At 37.7% G+C, this 19420-nt stretch overlaps 2 long non-coding RNA genes across 5 annotated transcripts; one reads left to right on the top strand and one right to left on the bottom strand.

The window, feature by feature from the left end:
- Positions 1-1241: 1241 nt before the first annotated feature.
- LOC140697170 (uncharacterized) lies at positions 1242-5636 on the bottom strand. The gene is made up of 2 exons (XR_012074014.1): positions 5434-5636; positions 1242-1448 (listed from the first exon to the last, which is right to left on the bottom strand). It is a non-coding gene; the product is annotated as an uncharacterized lncRNA (long non-coding RNA).
- Positions 5637-5746: 110 nt separating this feature from the next.
- Positions 5747-9102, top strand: LOC140697169 (uncharacterized). Of its 4 annotated transcripts, none has more exons than XR_012074012.1 (3): positions 5756-5821; positions 6604-6641; positions 8799-9102. It is a non-coding gene; the product is annotated as an uncharacterized lncRNA (long non-coding RNA). The 4 variants fall into 4 exon arrangements; XR_012074011.1 differs by having other exon boundaries at positions 5768-5825; XR_012074010.1 differs by lacking the exon at positions 6604-6641 and having other exon boundaries at positions 5747-5821.
- Positions 9103-19420: the final 10318 nt, after the last annotated feature.

Here is a 19420-nt window from a genome sequence, read left to right as displayed (position 1 = left end):
GATAACATTTTTCATTATACACACTGTTTAATCTTTAAAACTTTATGCATCAAAAGTAATCTTTTATAAAACTTTCTATAGTTTACACTTACATAATCCATCGATTTTCAAAGCTCATTTATATCTTGTTTCACAGCTCCTCCATGAATTAAGTATGCAAGTGAATTCGTTTTTTAATTTATCAGATGTGGGTGACTGAGTCATACAGTGAAAAGTTGACTTGCGCATGTGCCCAGCCACGCCAAGAGGTAACTGGGTCTGGTAGTTTCCTGGGAAGAAAGCAGGTAGAACAGTTGGGTACCGGCTGCAGGATCAGAGAAACACAGTTAATCTGGGTTTTGCAGCGTCCCTCTTCATCAGCCTTGTGTCTCAAGTTCTTATCGGGAGATAGGAATGCTGCTCACGTCCTCCAATTAGAAATGATGAAGAATCTAACCTTTATAACACACTAAGCACAGAGCTTGGCATACAGGAGTTGCTCAGGAAAGTTGAGCTTTCAGATGACCAACTTTGGTGCATATGATGACACTTGGCTTTAGGGGAATTCATTGTTCTACTGCCATCTAGTCACACAAGTTTGTCAAGTGAAAGGATATATAGTATACAGAGCAGTTATGTGTATATTTCGACTGAAGTCCGTATTTTCAACTGTTTGGAAAATTGATCAGGAGCACAGATCTGATTTTTTGATGCTTCATTGCCCATGCTTCAAGGGGTTGCGGATTTTAATGCTTAATTTTAGATTTTCTGACATTGCTTTTGATCTAACTGATGTAATTTGTGCAGTCTATCAGAGGGGGGAAAGGTTGTACCCTCTACAACAGTTTTTGGAGTCGGGGTAGGGTTCTGGGCGGTAATCAACAGCAACCTGGAAATTCCTAACTCCTAGGATTTTCAATCTAGTGTGTTTTTTTCCATAATGGACTTGTCTCATATAGTACATTCATTTTTTTCATTTGTAAACCCACTATCCTGCAAAATGTATAGCACTTTTACATATCTTTTTTTTGTTGTTGTTATTCAGGAGAACATTTTTTGGGCAGTAATTATACACTTTGCATTTTTAAAGAGTAAACTGCAATCAAGAAAAAAATTATCATACAAATTGCTGTGTGTGTAATATGGTATTTGCAGAATATAGTGTTTACATCTCTGATGTGCACACTGGATCTATCTTAAAAAAAAAAAGCAGTGAAGAAAAGAGTAAAAGAAAATAGTTGCCAAAGTAATTAAGGAGACAGTTTTCCTCTTAGAATATTTTTGTCTAAAGTTTGAAGAGATAAAGTATTTCCACATTATGATTGGGGGAAAATTCTTGCTTGCTTTTTCAGTTTCATTGTGGCCTTTCTGTTCTTCTTTTTCCTCTGTTTTTATGTTTCCGTTTGAAAGTATTTGTGTGATTCACTGTTTCTGAGGAATGGTAGCATCACATGTTTAATCCTGGATATCTTTAAGGGCAACAGGAGAAAAAAATAAAAAAGTGATGTTACCTTCCGGACTAAAATGTAGGTAATCAAAGAGATGAAAAAGTCCCTATTGACAGTTAAATAAAAACAAAGCCACCAGAACAAAAGTACAGTAAAAGAGCAATATCAAAACTCCAATAAAATGTTCGAATATTGAGAAAAACAAATGATGAAGAAGCATCCTCCCCTGCTTGCTTGTATGTACAAAGTGCATTTTCTTCATGGAAAAAATTGTTTCATATTCTATTTAGTCAATGCAGAGGGGCTACTCATCCCCATTAACAATGTATTTTGTGGCTAAGATTTTCCATCATCTAAGTGACAGTTTTTTGCATAGCCAACTGGATTAGTCTTACACTTTTTCTTAGCTGGTTATTTAAAAGTATCAAATGCACCAGGATGACTTTTTGAGCTATTGTTTTTGCTTTAAGACATCAAGCAATTTTTTATTTTGACTGGATTTACTTTGCATTCTTTGCATGCTGAATTCAGTAGATTTATATAAGGTTTTAGAAAATATTTCTTTGGGCTGGAATTCATGATACAAGAAACCATGAGTGTTGTATTATCAAGTCTGATTTTGAACTCAAAGTTGATTTTAAAAGATACACAGCACACATGAGAGGGATTTTCCAAATAATCATTTACCTTTCCAAGAGTCAGTTTAGGAAATACCAGATTATGTACAGGGCTTCCTATAAGCATGTGATGATATTATTTGTACTTTAGGTGGAAGATAATGTATTGAGTAAAGCTTTTACTGTGGAAATTTTGTGTTGCTTCCTGGACTAAAAGTGAAGGAGAGAATCTACAAGGGGTTGAATTTGATTAAAACAAAGTCCCCTGACTTGTAAAGACTATGTTTTCTTTATGTTTGTGGTTGAGAAAACGACCAGAATTTTTCCTCTGTGATTCTTCACAGTCTCCGTTTCCCATTTTCACTAGGAGTTAAAAGTGAAAAGACATGAGTGAAAAGGAGAAAGTATTGGAAAAGTTTCAGGTGGATTCTAATATGCAGCTTGATGCATATTTAATTCTGAAAAAAAGAAAACTGCCTTTGGGAATGTAAGTGTGAAACACTCACCATTCACCGTGGCAATGATTTTTTCATGCATGTGTATGAGTTTCCCTGAATCGACTGGAATGCAATACCTACAAGGTTAATTAGATGTGCTGAAAATGTAAACGTTCAGCATTCTCAAAATGCCTCGTTAATTCAGGTCTCACCCAGGCATCTATGCTATCTTTTTAACAACATTGTTTTCCAAGGTGTGGAGTTCATTTATGAGTAACATCCTATGAACCTTTTCAATATAATAAAAGGGTATTTGAGATGCATGGTCAGTCAACATCTAACATAAAATCTTAAATCTCTGATTTTGAAAAGAACAATGTGGATTCATCAGGGTTGTTTTTTGTACAGAGCTAATACAATTACTTGTCAAAAGAGACAAAGAAGAGAATTACTGTTGGTATTCTGGTCAAAAACTGTGTTGATCCATCATGAAAATTAAAACTACTCTAGAGAATGGATGGATTTTGACTTATTTGCAGTCTTAGTGAGGGGAAAGAAGTCACGGAGAAGATGCGTGGATCACAAAGCAAAATCAATATGGATACTCAGTTAAAGAAAAGCATTTTATATTTGTGTCAATTGAAATGGAAAAGGAACTGCTCCTGCAAAGAAAGATGAAGATACACTGCTTATAAATTTTTACTTTCATTTATTTTTATTTATAGGTTTTTAGCTTGTTCATTTTGAGTATTACAGAATATTACACTGCAAATATATGTTTCTTTTTATTTTGCTATTTCATTAATATTTATCTACACACCCTTACCTGATTTCAGAACTTAATACAATCTTTGCTCCAGAATTTGAAGGTAAGGTTAGGGTCTCTTTTGCTTCCCAAATTTCATACAATAAGAAAAAAAAATCAACAAGAGCTTCTTGCATCCACAAATATGAACTAAAATGAGTACATAATATCCATTAAATATTTATCTGTGAAGATATTACAGTTGGTTCATGAAGTGACTCCAAGTGACAACTCAGGGGAGAGTTCCCCAAAGACGTTAGTTGGAAGGTCATTAAAAATGACCTCTAAAACAAGATTACATAAACTATTTTGAATCAGGGGAAATCAAAGATTTATGTGTCATTATGCAGAAATGAAGTTAAAGCAACATCTTTATTTTTTATTGAAGTAGAGTTGATTTACAATGTTGTATTAGTTTTTTGTGTACAGGATAGTGGTAAGTTATACATATACATATATATTATTTTTCATATTCCTTTTTAGTGTAAGTAATTATAAGCTATTGAATATAGTTCCCTGTGCTATACAGTAGGACCTTGTTGTTTATCTATTCTGTATGTAGTAGTTTATATCTGATAATCCTAAACTCTTAATTTATCTCTCTCCATTTCTACTTTGGTAACCATAAGTTTGTTTTCTATGCCTGTGAATCTGTTTTTGATTTGCAAATAAGTTCATCTGTGTCAGTTTTGATTCCACATATAGGTGATATCATATGATATTTGTCTTTCCCTGTCTGACTTACTTCACTTAGTATGATCATCTCTAGATCCATCCATATTGCTGCAAATGGCATTATTTCATTCTTTTTGTATAACTGAGTAGTATTCCACTGTGTGTGGAGATATATATATATATATATATAAAATGGATATCTTCCTATCCATTCATCTGTCCATGGACATTTAGGTTGCTTCCAAAGCAGCATCTTTCTTTATGCCAAAAGTATAAACCCTTTTAGGGTTTCTAAAATCATCGAATCCAGAAAGAGTGAGGAGGCATGAAACAAGTTATCAACAATTTTGTTTAGTCACAGCTGTTCCATAAATTATGAATATTCTAATGCTTAACTTCAAAGACACCTTTGGGAAACTTTCATGCAACAAAGCTATTAAAGTTTCATGATTTTCTTTATAAGGGACAATTGCATTGTTTTTCAGTATGTCTATAATTCATTCCATCAGTATTATGGGTTCTAAACCACACATTCTAGTTCAAGCTTCTCTACTTATAAATTTTATGATCATGACTATAATCTGTCTGGCTTTGTTTCATCATCAATATTACAAATCAGGTCCTGTGGAATACAGATTTTCCTTCACTCAGAGCCAATTCTAAAAGCTTTCCCTACATAATTCTCTTCCAAATCTTTTATCACCAGCCAACCAATCAGACTGCCTGTAAGTCCCTGACCGTTCTGTCAAAACCAAGAATCACTAAATATTCTTTAGTGATATTTCAAACCTTTTAATACTTTCAAGCAAGGCAGGAAACATCTTCAGTGTATTGGGAAGAGGGTCACTTCTGCTGCCAAAGAAGTCTAAGTGGATTGAGCTTTGGTAGTCACGATCCTCTCATTCCTCATATAAACCAATTTTCTAAAGATTATAGGGTCATTCTTTCCTTATCCCTAAATGTACTATGAGAGGCTGTGAATTCAATTAACATCATAATCTGGCAACCCACAGAAGCAAACTCTGTGTCTGGGATTTGGCTTTTAGTCCAGTGGCCGTAAGAGATAAGGAAACCTTTCAGACAAGGCATAGGAGTCTTTTGGTTTTCTGTCTGCATTTGAACAACAACAAAAACAACAACAGGATTGGAACTTATCACACCATTTAAGCTTTCCTGTCCCACTGGAATAAATCACTTCACTCTGCAGTCTTGAATTTTATTTCTCATGTCTCTGGTTCTCTAAACATTGGTTTCAATGAGCACTTCTACCAACTGACTATTGGTAATAACGTAATTTATTTGCAATTTCCTATTGCATATCATGGACTGCCAGACAGCCATCCCTTAATGCTCATTAATTTTTGTTTATTGCCTTTAGTCTCACCCAACTCTCAATAGCATATCCCAGAGTCTCCTTATTTCCCTGAAAGTCTTTGGCTTACAACAATTATTTGTGCCCATCCCTGTGTTACCTTCTTGGATACATGAAACAGATGAAGAGTTTAACTGAAAGAACACTGGGCATTTGAAGATCGTGCAGGAAGGCTACAGGATCAGGCATGGGAAAAGGGCAGGGATGAGGCAGGTTAGGAAGTAGCCAGGACCCAGCAAAACCGTGCTGCAAACCCGTACAGGGCTAACGGTGCTGCTCGTGGGCTGCCACAGTTTGTCCTGCTTTCATCATCACCCCACCGCCTCTAGAATTTGCTAGTGCATTTTTGACACTGTTGGTCCTAGAATTTCCATGCTACTGTGACATCATCTCTGCTCCTTAGTGAACATCTAGTCAGAAAGCTGCAATGGGAGCACATGCTTAGCAAGACTGACTGGGTGGTCATTGTCCATCTACAGTAGGAGATAGTAGGTACTTCCTGTCATGACCCGTATGGTTTATGGGACATCCGAGTGGTTGGCTAACTGAACACTCACTCCTGCCTCTTTTGCCTTGACCATCTCCTCTAAGTATTTTCAGTCCAAACTTCTTTTTGAGTTAGAACTGACCATCTGAAATCTCTTTAGCCAATGAGGCATGTGTTGAACTCTGTTGATGGATTTCTGTGGATGTTTTTGCTTTTCCTGATAATACAGCTAGTTGCAACTGAGGTCATCTCTTCTCCCAGCCACCTGCCCTGCTTTGAATGCGGGCATAAGGCCTGGAGTTGTAGTAATCATTTTTGACTGTGACAAGAATAGAAACATGACAGAGATGCAAACACTGATAATATCAAACGAGTGAATCAATGCCAGCAAAAACAAGATACAGACTTCTTGTAATAGAAGAAAAATAAACCCCTGTTTGTTTAGGCCTTTGAACTCAAGTTTCCTATTACTTGAAACTGAACACATTCTAAATAGTACAAGTGGAGAATTCCCCAGATCCTGGGCTGCCAAAAATAAATAAAAGTAATTTCAATTTTAAACACTAAATATAATTAAATGGACAGTGATTTGCCCAAGTTTACATCTGAAATTGCTACTAAGAATATTTACAGATTTGGGTGAATGGTGTGTGAGTTGATGACAACTTCTTCCAAATACCTTTGGAAGTCTGATCAGTAATAGACATACTTTTCCTATTAAGCTTGTGTAGGCTAACATATGGATAACTGTTTATACTTCTTAAATTTGCTCTCCATTTCAAGATGAAGCACAACCACTGCTTCATGTTTCCCGCTAGCAAGTAAGTAGACAAGACTAAATGTAACTAACAGATTTTTTAAAAATATAAACTAACATGCAAAGAGAAGACAATGATAACAATATAGCAATCCACCTGACACTCAGCTAAGATAACCTCAGATCCAAGACTCTACACAACGATCATAAATCTGTGCAAAGCTATCAAATTCAAATGCCACAAAACGAGCTTAATATATTCATGACTAAATGTTCTAAGGTTTTGGCATCATTGCAAAAACGGTTGTAATCCAAATTCTTATCAGGACCAGACAGGTAACAAAAATGAGTCCAGGTATAGGATGCACACATACATTGAGAGAATGGTTGACCCTAAGGGATATACATACCAAAGAGGAGGAGAAGCCAGCCAGCTCCAGCTCACGTGGCCACACTGGGACACAGTGCACTTGTTAGATCTCCTAGTTGTCAACAGAAGCAGAACATTCCAGATTTCCAGGTGCATTTTTAGTATTTCTCAATTTTACTCAATTAATCAGTAATTAGAATCCATATCTGGATTTTGGGCCAATAACTTGTGACTTTCACCTCAAGGAAAGACCATTACTGAGTGGTGTCCTTGTCTTGTAAGGCTAGGAAAGGATACATGATGTAAAGCAACATAGACACACACAGAGGAGACTAAACAGAAATAACAATTTTAAAATATTTGATCACAATGTTTCACTTTCAGGAGCTTCCCAGTAGAAATGATTACTAAGGAAGGCAGACGGTTTTCGCTAAGGGTCTAGGGATTATGCCATATACTAACATATTTTCAAATCAACTTTTTATTTACTGGACTAATGAAAGACTGATGACATTATATTTGCCTGTTATTTTTATGATTAGAGTAATGCTAGTAACAAGCTGTCAAGTCTTAGTGTTATATAATAACATGGTTTAATTTTTTAAAAATTTCTATCATGTCTAATTAACTCAGAATTCAGAGATGTGGGAACTCTCTTTTATGCTCTCATCCAGGGACCAAATCTGATACATGGGCCATGATTTTCAACATGCGGCTTCCCTAGACATTGAGGTTTACTCAAAAAGAGGGATGAATGTTTCTGTGAGCCAAGACTTGTTGTCCTGTACGTTGATTCACTCTATACTCCATTATTTAGAACTGAATCACATTATCTCAACTGGGATGCAAGAGGGATAGTAAAATGCATTCAATGGCTGGACTGTGGCTTTCAAGCAGCAACCTTACCACAAGTGAACATCCACAACACAAACAGTGAATATCCAGCCATCACATCCATCCATCTAACAGGGTTCTAGATTTTATTGACTAAATGTCTTTATTTCCACTGGCTTTCTTACTCCGAATATTTTGGCTACATTCAGAGTTAACTCACACAATTCAAAGAAAAATGTGTTTTTCACTAGTCATACTGTAATAATTTTACTGAATAATAATACTTAGTTACATTGGTTACATATATTGTAAACTACGTCCCGTTCAGTTCCACTGGATTCTGGGGGCTTTACTAATATTTTACTGATTACTTACTATGCGCCAAGCATCGTGATGTTTTCAGGAGAAAACAAGAGGTGTGTGAAAAAATACCTGAGATACTTGTAGTCGTGGTGGGTGAATTATATGCATTGATCTCTAAGTTCTCTTTAAACTACTAAAATGAGAGTGAATAAGACGAAAATATGCCCACTAGGATATAAAGAATGGAACAGGGAAAAAGCAGAGCATTTATTTTGGAAGAGTGAAAAGCATGCAGAGACCTGCTAACTGACAGTACGCCTCAAAAGGCTGAAGTGTAAGTCCATGTACAGAGTAGGACTCCAAGTCTTATGTCCACTAACTCATGTTCATGGATCAGGAAGACTTAGAATTTGAAAGCACAAATGCTTTAGAAGATGAGGAAGATACATCATGATAATAGCAGAGGACAGTGTAAAAATCTGTAAGAAATAGACCCTCCTCAAGGTAACCGTCACTTCTTCTCCCCTTTCCTTCCAGCCAGCCATCTGCCCGTGGCAATATGTTTACACACACACACAGAGAATACCAGATTTTTTCAAATTCAGGGATACAGGCAAAGCAGAGGAGTAAAGGTGAGGTTTCACAGAGGAAATGGGAATTCAGTGAAAATCTACAAACCACAAAACAATGACTACTCATATTCCTTTCTCCTAGACTGTTCTCACAACTCCTGCAGCCAGTTCACCCATCCTCCAACAGCAGAGTGTCAGATACATTCTTGGAGATGCTGAAGAACCAATGGAGGAAAACCATAGGTACCTTTATCTCGGGTATGGCGTCCTCCCTATGAAAAGTCAGGATCTTCCTACACTGAGGGTCACGAGTTAATAAGTCCTACAGCTGGACAAAAAGTTCCGATCAACAGTCAAGCCTCATAAGACATGAAAGACACAAGCTAACATTAACTAACATGAAAAAACGACCTCACAGGAAACAGAAGCCAGGTAGCAGAAGAAAATTCAATGAAAATATAAGAGATATTCTGAGAGATATAAGAGAATATCCTATTATTTTGTTGTTGTTTTCATAAGAAGACACCACTTGATCTCTTTAGGTCTCATTTATGAAATAATTTCATAGTGTAGCTATGAAGATTACAGTAATGAATACATATATATGTATATATGTATATACACATACACACACACACTTGTATATGAATGTAACATACTTAGAATGATGCCAGGTACATAAAAAATAATTCATAAATGTTAACTATTATTTTTAAATCAAGGAATATTGTGAACTATATGTTTGTAATTCATAAACTTTTAGGACTGAAGACAGTGTTCAAATTAAATTAATTTTACAATCTGAAAATGAAATCAAGAAAACAAATCCATTTATAATAGCATCGCAATATGAAAATATCTAGCAATAAATTTAACCGTGGAAGTACAAGACTTGTACACTGGAAAGCACAAAAAAAAAAAATGCTGAAAGAAATTAAGTAATTAAATAAATGGAGAAGACACCCATGTTCATAGATTGGAAGATTTAATATGGCCTAAATGACAAGACTTCCCATATTGATCAACAAATACTACACACTCCCTATCAAAATCAGTTTCTTTTTTTTTTTTCAGAAATTTACTAACCAATCCAAAAATTCAAACAGAAATGGGAGGAGTCTAGAATAGCCAAAATAATATTGAAAAAAAAATAAAATTGGAAGACAAAAACTTCCTAATTTTAAAACTTCCTAAAAATATACAGCAATAAAGAGAGGGTGGAACAGCCAAGAAGGAACCCAAGTGCTCCACACCCTGTTTCCATGTTGACATGTGAATGCATTAGAGTGTGACTCATTTCATCCACGTTCTTTAATTCTTTTTCTACATGTGCCACACAAACTAGTCAGCAATAACACAGAAACCAGTCACTTGTTTCAAATAGTATGTTAAAATTAAAATGTACTTGAGCGACTTCATACACCTTAAAATGCAAAAATCACATGCAATATTAACACTTTTTGAATGTATTATCTCATTAATTTTGGCGGTAGTAGGAAGTTGGCATACAATGATTTATTAGCTATCATCCCATGCTGCTTGTTTTCCATGATTTTATTGTCTTCTTTCTGAATTATGGCTTTATTCATTATTTTTCTATCATTTCAATAAATAATTAGATTTATTTCACTGCAAATCTGCAGGGTCATTCATTCCAAGTGAATTCTTCCAAAGGATTACATATCCCCATTATCCTGCAATTACACTATTAACTATCTTTTCCATACATAAACCAGGTTTCAAAAATGTCATATGATGCTTACAGTATCTATTATTTGTTATATTCATGTTAAAAGTGATTTTTGCTTATTTAACTACTTTTAATTCCAATTAAAATTTTTTTTTCTTCAGGTTGTATCTAGAAGTCAAATTTGAGAAATAAAGACTTTAGGTACCTAAGTAAGTAAGTAAGGATGAGGCAAGACATAGTTTTTATTTTTTATTATTTAAAAAAATTTATTGAAGTATAGTCAGCTTATCTTTAAATTAAATAGTGTTAATATCACATATGTAACATTTCTTCCTCCTCCTCTTTCTCTTCTTCCTCCACCCTTTCTCTCCTTCTTCAACTGTCTATTCAAACAGATAAATGGGCCAGAATTCATGTGTAACACCATATTTAAACATTCTTTTTATGCTATGGTCTCTAAGTTTGAACTTTAGAGTTTTCTCTAAGAAATACATCAGGATGCTCTTCATGACACAGTTAGTTTTACTAGGATGCTCATGCAGTTGTGCATTTTTGTTTATGGTGCATCACAGCCTGTGGAACATATTCCTAAACATGACACAGAATCATCAGAGAAACTCTATTTTCTAAAATTGTCCATGCAGTACATACTCTTTGGATTCAGTAATTGAGTCTATCATTAATGAAAAAATATAGTCAACAAAGAAGAATAAAATGTTCTTGAAATATATTCAGGTGAAATTCTCTTATCTGGTGGGAACTATTTATCATAAATACTTATACAATGTTTGTCATGTGCCAGGCACCATTCCAATGTTTTAACAAATATTTACTCAGTGATTTTACAAATCTTTACCCACATAATCCTCAAACTAGATCTGCAAGGTAGATATTAATATCGCCATAATAATTTGGTACATGAAGAAATTGAGGCCCATAAGAGATGAATTAAGTAGCTGTTAAGTGGCAAATTCATGATGCTGTGTTGCCTCTAAGTTAGATGTTCAAGTGCTCCTGCTGGTGGGTGCTGGACTTGACTTTCTAGGCAGTCCATCCAGTTGTACACTCTGCTGTCTTGAAAACGGGTTAACTGTCAGAAGAGATGAACAAGGACTGAGGACATCTCATGCCTTTTACTTGGCATCTAAACACATCTTCCAGTAGCTTTCTCTGACAAGCATACCATTATCCTCGACTTAGGCTAATCTAATCTAATCTAATTGAGCTTTTCAACATCATTCTCCAAACTCAGTGCCAACTATATTAACAAGTAGCAAAATTCTAAGAAAGAGTTTCCTCCTGAATAACTCAGTCATAAGCCTAAGAATGCTGGGGAATAAAAGAACAGAAATTTCATGATACCTAACACAGAGATTCTGAGACACTCAAGGGCTGGGATTATTGATTTATTAATATTTGTGCCCTAAGGACTTAACAAAGTGACTGGTGCATGACAGATATTAGATAGATAAATATTTAATGACAGATGGCCTGACGCAAGGATGAGAAAAAGGAAGGAAAGAAGGAAGAAAGGAAGGAATTACCAAAATCGGTGGTCAAAGGGATTGTTTCTTTTCATATCCCAAACTGAAAGGGATGGTGATTTTCTGATTTTATTTTAGAATTTTCTAGAATTCCTTTTTATACTATTTCAAATACAGAACTCACCATACAGATATTAACACTCCCTTATTTCTAGCTCTTGTTTTCTTGTCTAGATTCAGCACTGCCTAAAGCATTTCAACTCCATACATTTAGCTTCCTATCACTTCCTGTTTTACCATTTACTAACCTGGAACATCTCTTTTTTAACCATAGCAGCAGGATATCAGCTATCCCCAATACCTTACTCTAGGGAGGAAAAAAGGCAAACTCTCAGAGCTCTATTTATATCCCTTCCATAAAAAAAAATTTTTTTTAAAGATTTAAAAACAGCAGAAACTCCCTCAGAAAAACAGCAAGTAGGTAAGAATTCCCACTCTTTTCACAGTCTTCATAAATGTGTCGATGAGGCATTTAATTTGTGGTCTCAGTGTTTTGATCTGACTCCCTGTACTCACATCTCTGGCGCCTGGGATGTCATTGCCCACTGAATAACCTCAGCAAAGCCACACGGCCTCAGGCTGCGTGCAGACTCAGCGGAACGCAAAAGCCAGCCAGCCAATGGACCCTGCCACGGTGGCCGGCAGTGTATGTCATGCTCTTGAGAATAATTATTCCATCTTTTAATTCATCATTTTTCTTACTATTGCAAAATATCCCTCAGTCTAGGGGATATTCATTCACAACTAAGAGAGATTTTTGTCTCTTGTGACTTGCCCATACAAAACACAGTCATTTTAAAGCCTATAGGTTGTGTCATTTAATTTATATGGTGTGCTCATGCACGCGTGCACATACACACACACACACACACACACACACAATTACACGTTTCACCATAATGTATGCGTGGTCAAAGGGAACATACTGATACCTGAGAGAGAAGAATCCATGCTGACATCTCTCCTATTCAATCAGAAAAAAGCTTATCATTTTGTTGAATATCATTGACTGATAATTTATAAAGATCCTTACAATTACATTTCTTTCTAGTTATTTCTTTGTGTCTTCCGTTTGTGCTCTGTCCAGTTCCTATTATCTCTTCCAACTCAATACTTGCTGGCGAACTACCAACTTACTTGGAGAAAAGGAAAATAGAACAGAATCTTGCTATAGTTAAATTTCCACGAGTAGATGGTCTGCAGTAAACTAAAAGTTCCTTGAGGCTTTCAACTGTGCTTTATAACATCAAACACGGCAGCGACATAACATTTCAACCTGGAATATGTACAAAATGATACATTTTATCTGTGTATGTTGCTGTGTTATAATTTGTTTGTAAAGGCTATCTGGAGCTGCCTTTCATACAAACATTTTTTTATATGCATCCGGGTACATTTACTGTATCAAAAAGAGAAAGTAGTCAAATCTATTCCAAAGTTTAGACAAACTCCAGCAGTTTTATACCAGTGACTCAATTGAGTCCTCTTAAAGATTAGTGAAAAACTTTATAAACCTCTTTTTCTTTCTTCCTTCCTTCCATCCCTCCCTTCCTAACTGTCCTGTGCCAGGGCCTGAGTTAATCAGTGATACTGAAATAATGAGCTTTGTAGACAGAACTTGGCTGATTCTCTTGTAAGACTACCAGGCCATCCAGAACGGGCACAGTAAGGCTGAAGAGGAAGTTCTGCAGACACGCTTCACACGGCCCTGGTGGCATGGACACCTCAACACCTGGACTTTCACACGGACATCACAGACTGCAGGACTGGGCATCATAGTCTGGCTTCATCATCCCCCATCACAAGCCAGGTTCACTTTGTGTCTGTCGTGTACGTCACTGTGGGAATAACTGTTTTACGAAGTAGTCAGCATCTGATCAGAGATGAGAAGGAGAGAAGTTACAAGAAGTGTTTTATAACGTATCAGCCTGGTTCTTCCCTAACCCACAGAATTCCCCCAGGGGACCAGAATAATGGCTCTCTGTGGCCCTCCAGGGGAAGAATTCCTTAAAGGTCAAGGAGTGTGGGAGGAAAGTAAGAGGCCAGATAAGTGATCGTGCAAAGATGACTGGTTGATCAAGTGTTATATCATTTTCAGTCCTACCTGAACATGAAGGCTCTATCTTACCGGCCATTTGACATGAACAGGACCTACAACAGCTTTAGAACTTGACACTGACCTAAACCCCAGTGGTTTCCAAGGACATCATAATGAACTTAGTAATGAAACTCCTTTAATCCAGCCTCATTCAAGTTATTTGCACAGAACACAGTATCCAGACTAGTTATACAAATAAAATAACTGAGATGTGTTAAGGCGTATGTGGTTGGTTAACTCAGATGAAGCCAATTTGCATACAGTAGCTAAGTTTTAATGATAGAACTTCCATTTTTGCAACAATCACCTGATAACAGAAAGTATTTAATATGCATTACCTTACTAAATCCCTAAAAATCTCTCGACTATAGGTATTTCACTCCTGTTTTGTAGATATGGAGCCTAGAAGCTCAGAGAATTTTGCTTCCAAATACTACAGCTAGCAGAGGGTAGAGCAAGGATAGAAACCCACACTGGTCAATTCCAGGGCCCGTTTTCTTTTTACTGCGTAGAGCTGCCTCCCTGAAGACGTATTTGAGACATGGTTTCTTCCTCAAGGAAGTTACAATTATCTTGTTACAGAAATAGGGCCTCTAATTGAATGTAAATCAACATGTATTTACTGAATACCTCTCTGTACAAAGTGCTATGAAGTCTGTAAACACAATTACAGGATAGTCCCTGCCTTTAAGGAAAACGTCTTAAAATCAAAACCACAATGAGATACCATCTCACTCTTGTTAGTACGTCTATGACCAAAGAGACAAGAGATAATGACACATGCTGGTGAAGAAGTGGAAAAAATGGAAGCCTCTTACACTGTGGGTGGGAATGTACATGGGTGCAGCCACTATGGAGAACAGTATGGAGATTCCTCAAGGAAGTAAAAATAGAACTGCCATACGATTTCGCAATTTCACTTCTGAGTATTCAGCTGAAGAGAACGAAATCATTGTCTTGAAGCAATGCCTGCGCTCCTGCAGTCCCGGCGGCATTCTTCACCGTGGCCAGGGTGTGGATCAATCCCCCTACGTGTCTGTCAACAGACAACAAAGAGACAAAAGGACAACAAATAGACAGTAGCTTGGTTTTTGCTAAGGCCTGGGTGTTGGGGGACAAGAGATGGAGGAAATGAGAAGATGTTGGTCAAAGGGCACGTACTTTCAATTATAAAATGGATACGTTCTGCGGACCTAATGTGCAGCGCGGTGGCGATAGTTAATAATACTGTATCATGTAGTTGAAATCTGCTAAGAGCGTAGACTTGAAACGTTCTCACTACACACAAAAACTGGTAACTTTGTAAGGTGATGGATGTATTAAGTAACCTTATCATGATAATCATTTCACAGTATGTATCATCGTTTTGCACATCTTAAAGTTACACACTGTTATTTGTCGATTATGTCGTCATAAAGCTGGACAAACTTTTTTTTAACAAGGAAAGTTTAGGAAAAATGAGAACTGAGGTACCACGCAACCCTTTACTTTAGTGGTGGGTCCCATAACCAGAACAGGGAAGGGCCTTACCCAGCTTCATCTGGTTCCTTATCGGCAAAGTCACGATCAGAAGCGGGTGGTGGGAGTCCTAGCCGTAGTGGTTTTGCTCGGAGTCATGTATGATATACCGGCCCATGGGGCCTTGTTGTCAGGACTTCACACTTGGGGTTTAATGTTCTGTGACTGATGTATTGAAGTATTTAACAAATTTATCTCTAAACTGGTGCTTTGTAAGTAAAAACCTAGGGAACAGGGGAGCAGAAGCTGGGGGCCTGGAGTCTCAGCTGTCACGTGATTCTTGATTCTGCTGACCCCACCTCCCCAGGACCTGTTCTTAGCTGCCTGCCCCACAAAACCCGAGAACCAGCCAGCCTCCCCTTCCTATGCCTGCCCAGCTGCTGCTCCTGCCCTTCGCTTACTGCAGGGAGTAGGGGAAGATGTGAGCAGGGTCTAGGAGAGGCTTGCACACCGTGCTGTTTACAGCCAGGAGTTGGGGGGTGGTTCCTTTGCCCAAAGCGGGCAGAGCCATATTCCAATCTGGAGTTGACTCAGCGAGGACGATCCTACTGCCCAACCACTGCCCTGCCTTTATGCACATCCTCATGTAGAAACTACAATCTCCTGTGGTTCGCAGGTGCTGCCATGGATTGGGACAGCAGTGCACCTCTGGGAAGAGATCCCGTACGTCAGCTGGGGGTGCGTAACCTGGGAAGTGGGGAGCCCGCTTTGCTTCCAAGTCATGGAGAAAGCCCTCAGGCATCCGAGAGATTTTGCACTTGCCTGAGAGAGTATGATATCAAATAACAAATAAAAACACAACATGATATGTCATTGCGAAGACCCCAGAATTTTAGAAAACTTTTCTACAAGGGACTCCATATTTTCATTTTGCACTGGGTCTGGCAAATTAGGCAGCCAGCTCTGGTTACTATTCAGTGATTGTTTAACATACGCTAAGGATCGGGGCTGAGTACTCTACATGAATTAACAGCATTCAACCATCACAATGACTCTGAATGAGACACTGTTATTGAACAAATTTTATGAATAAAGAAAACCGGATTTGAAGAGGTTAAGGCAATGTGTTTAAGGTTACACAGCTGATGAATAAACCCTTAGCTTTGGTCTTTGGCATCCCGCAGTCCATGTTTTTAACAACTATGCATTACTGCTTCCATCCTAGCTGGTCTCTGGTGCACACAGAGCCTCCTTGCCCCGCCACGCCGGACTTCTTGGTGCTGCCATGGCAGCAGAACTAAACCAGACCCTGTAGTGACCAAACACACTGGGCAGAAAAAAATGTTTCTGATGTCTACAAAGATAAAAAAAAAAAGGCAGAGTTCTTGTCTAGAGGAACCAACCCCTCTACGCAGAGTCCTTGCATTTTCTCCACACAAGATTCATATTCCTTATGCGTTCAGAAAGGCTGTAACCCTGGGTTCACTGACCCTTGTTCCTGCTCGTTTGTTTTGTTCTTAGGATAACTGTATGTTTCGGGTCAGCAGTGCTAACCTACAACCTGCACTTCTGATTGCATAAGGCATAATTTTGAAAGGTGACATAAGGGACGATGCTGACATTTGTGTCTCTAACTATAAACTACCTATAAATAAACGTATATGCATTCCACTTTGATTGAAGGTCGAATGGGTTCTCCATACCCTTGCTAAGAATAGTATCATCACTTCCTCAGGACACATCTGCAAATAGATTCTACCACCCGGTATGAACACAGTGGAAGTGAGAGGCAGCCCCAGAAAATCACAAATTGATTAGACATCCTCGGACCCTCAATCTATCATTCCGTCTACTTCTCCAGCCAGAAGTAAATCACATCTGCCTCTACCCCAGACCATCGCTGCTCCGCAAACATGATCAGGATGTTGGCAAACAGCTGGCTTCTCATCTAGGTTGCTGAGATCTCATTTGTTTGGAGAAAATGACGGCCACACATGAGCTTTCCCTCTCTTCTCTCTCTCCCAAAATGCTCATTTACGGAGGAGCAGGTTTCGGTCTCTAAATGATTCCCCTGCGCTTGGCAGGTGGAGATTGCAGCGCCAGTTACGTTAATGATTTCTGAGGTGACGCTGAGGCCTCGGAGGCTTCTTGGCAGCACAGCTAGCAGGAAACTAATGAGTGTCCCAGCATGACCCTGGACCATTAAAAGGGGGTGTTGTGAGGAGCCGGGGCGAGGAATAAATTAGAGACCTCAGCCTCTGGTAAGAATATCAGTGGAGGCCCTTAATGGAGTCTAGAAAGGAAAATTAATCACCCATAATGACTGCAGTGTGTGCAAATCTTTGATTTAATTCTGTTTATAAATATTTTTCTACGAAATGATGCATGGCATTGGAGAGGGTTGAGAAGCACTATCTGAACTTGATTTAATCATGAGATGAGCAGAGTAGTGGAAGGGACAGCAGTGAAAGGAGTATGCATTTGGGAAAGGCATCCTTTTCCTGTTGCACTTGTGGTAATCTTGGCTAAAACGGTATAGAATTCTGCAATGAGGATTGTAGGTTGGAGTTCGTGGTCTTAAGTACTGGAGATAGTCAATTAGCAGCGCGCAGATTAAAATATACTTACAGAAGCACTAACCTAATATCGAGTTTTTAGTAAGAAAAAACAATTGAAACATACAATTTCATTGTCACTGGGTTTTGATATGGAATTCTAATTATCCAAGTAGAATAATAAGAAAATAATACTTTAAACGTCGAGCAATAATGCTGATAGAAAAAAAACAAACAAAAGAGTGTTTCTTAATAAATCTATATTTTTCTTCTGTAAGATTTAACTGTAGAAAGAAATCTTAGAGAAAAACAATCATATGATTCATAAGAAATACAAAGTCACCCTGGTGTGGTGAAAATAAACAAGCAAAAAAAAAAAAAAACAACCAAGGGACTGGTTATTATGTGTCATGAGTTAAAGAACTAATTCTTTAGTTAAATATCTCCCTGACCTTTTATCAAGTCGGTTAATTTTCTTTTCCCCAATGGTCTCATACTTGAGTCTCTATTTCCCAGTCCCTCTACTGAGAAATTAATCAGGATTAATGCTTAAAAGTCTACACGTTTAAATTTACTATAGTCCTAATACAGAATAACAGATGGGAAATTATACAAGGGAGTTACTCCCAGAATAACTCACTAAGCAAGGATTCTGGTCCCTCTCCAATTGTCCAGATCATTTCATCAAGAGCCAGAAGCTGTTTCAGGAGAGAAATAAATCTGACCCTCCATTCCATTGACACTTCATAAGCATGAGTTCTTGAGAAGCCAATTAACTTCCTTCTGCTTTATTTTTATTATCTGTTTTTTTTAAAGGTGATAATGAGTTACATTAGTCTGAAATAGTATAACGTGTAGGAGAATTTGTAAACTAAAAAGTATTTGGAATGGAATTATTTACAAAGAAAAGGTATCAAAATAAGGTATGCAAAGGCAAGGAACCCTCATAGTTTAACAATAAAAAATGACACAGTTAAGATTGGAGCTGCTCCTTTCAAGGAGCAGAGTGGGGAATGCTCCACTCCTTGGAGGGGCTTAAATAATCAGATGCAGACTCACCATCACTAGCACACACGGTATCTCTTCTACTGTCTGCTGCTGAATGGCACCAAACTACATCAGAGTGCAGTGTCATTCCCTCCTGAATGCTGCTTCAGAAACTGGGAGCCAGATGGCAGTATCAGCCTCTGTACTAACTCCACTTGACAAAAACTGGTGGACAGGAGAGGAATATAACCTGTAGGTACATGACCACCAAAAACTGCCCAAGAATATCATCACCCAGAGAATGGACAGGGAACACTACCGCAGGTGGCAGAGTGTCAGAGCAGCCCTCTTCCACCAGACTGACTTCTCCCAATGGCAGGGAGATAGAGTATAATTAACCTCAAGTCACTTGAAGATCAATGCCTATGATTT

Source organism: Vicugna pacos, chromosome 6 (genome assembly GCF_048564905.1).
Source record: "Vicugna pacos chromosome 6, VicPac4, whole genome shotgun sequence".
NCBI classification, from domain to species: domain Eukaryota; kingdom Metazoa; phylum Chordata; class Mammalia; order Artiodactyla; family Camelidae; genus Vicugna; species Vicugna pacos.
Note: the sequence above shows the minus strand (reverse complement) of the source record. Positions and strands in the feature narration are given on the sequence as shown.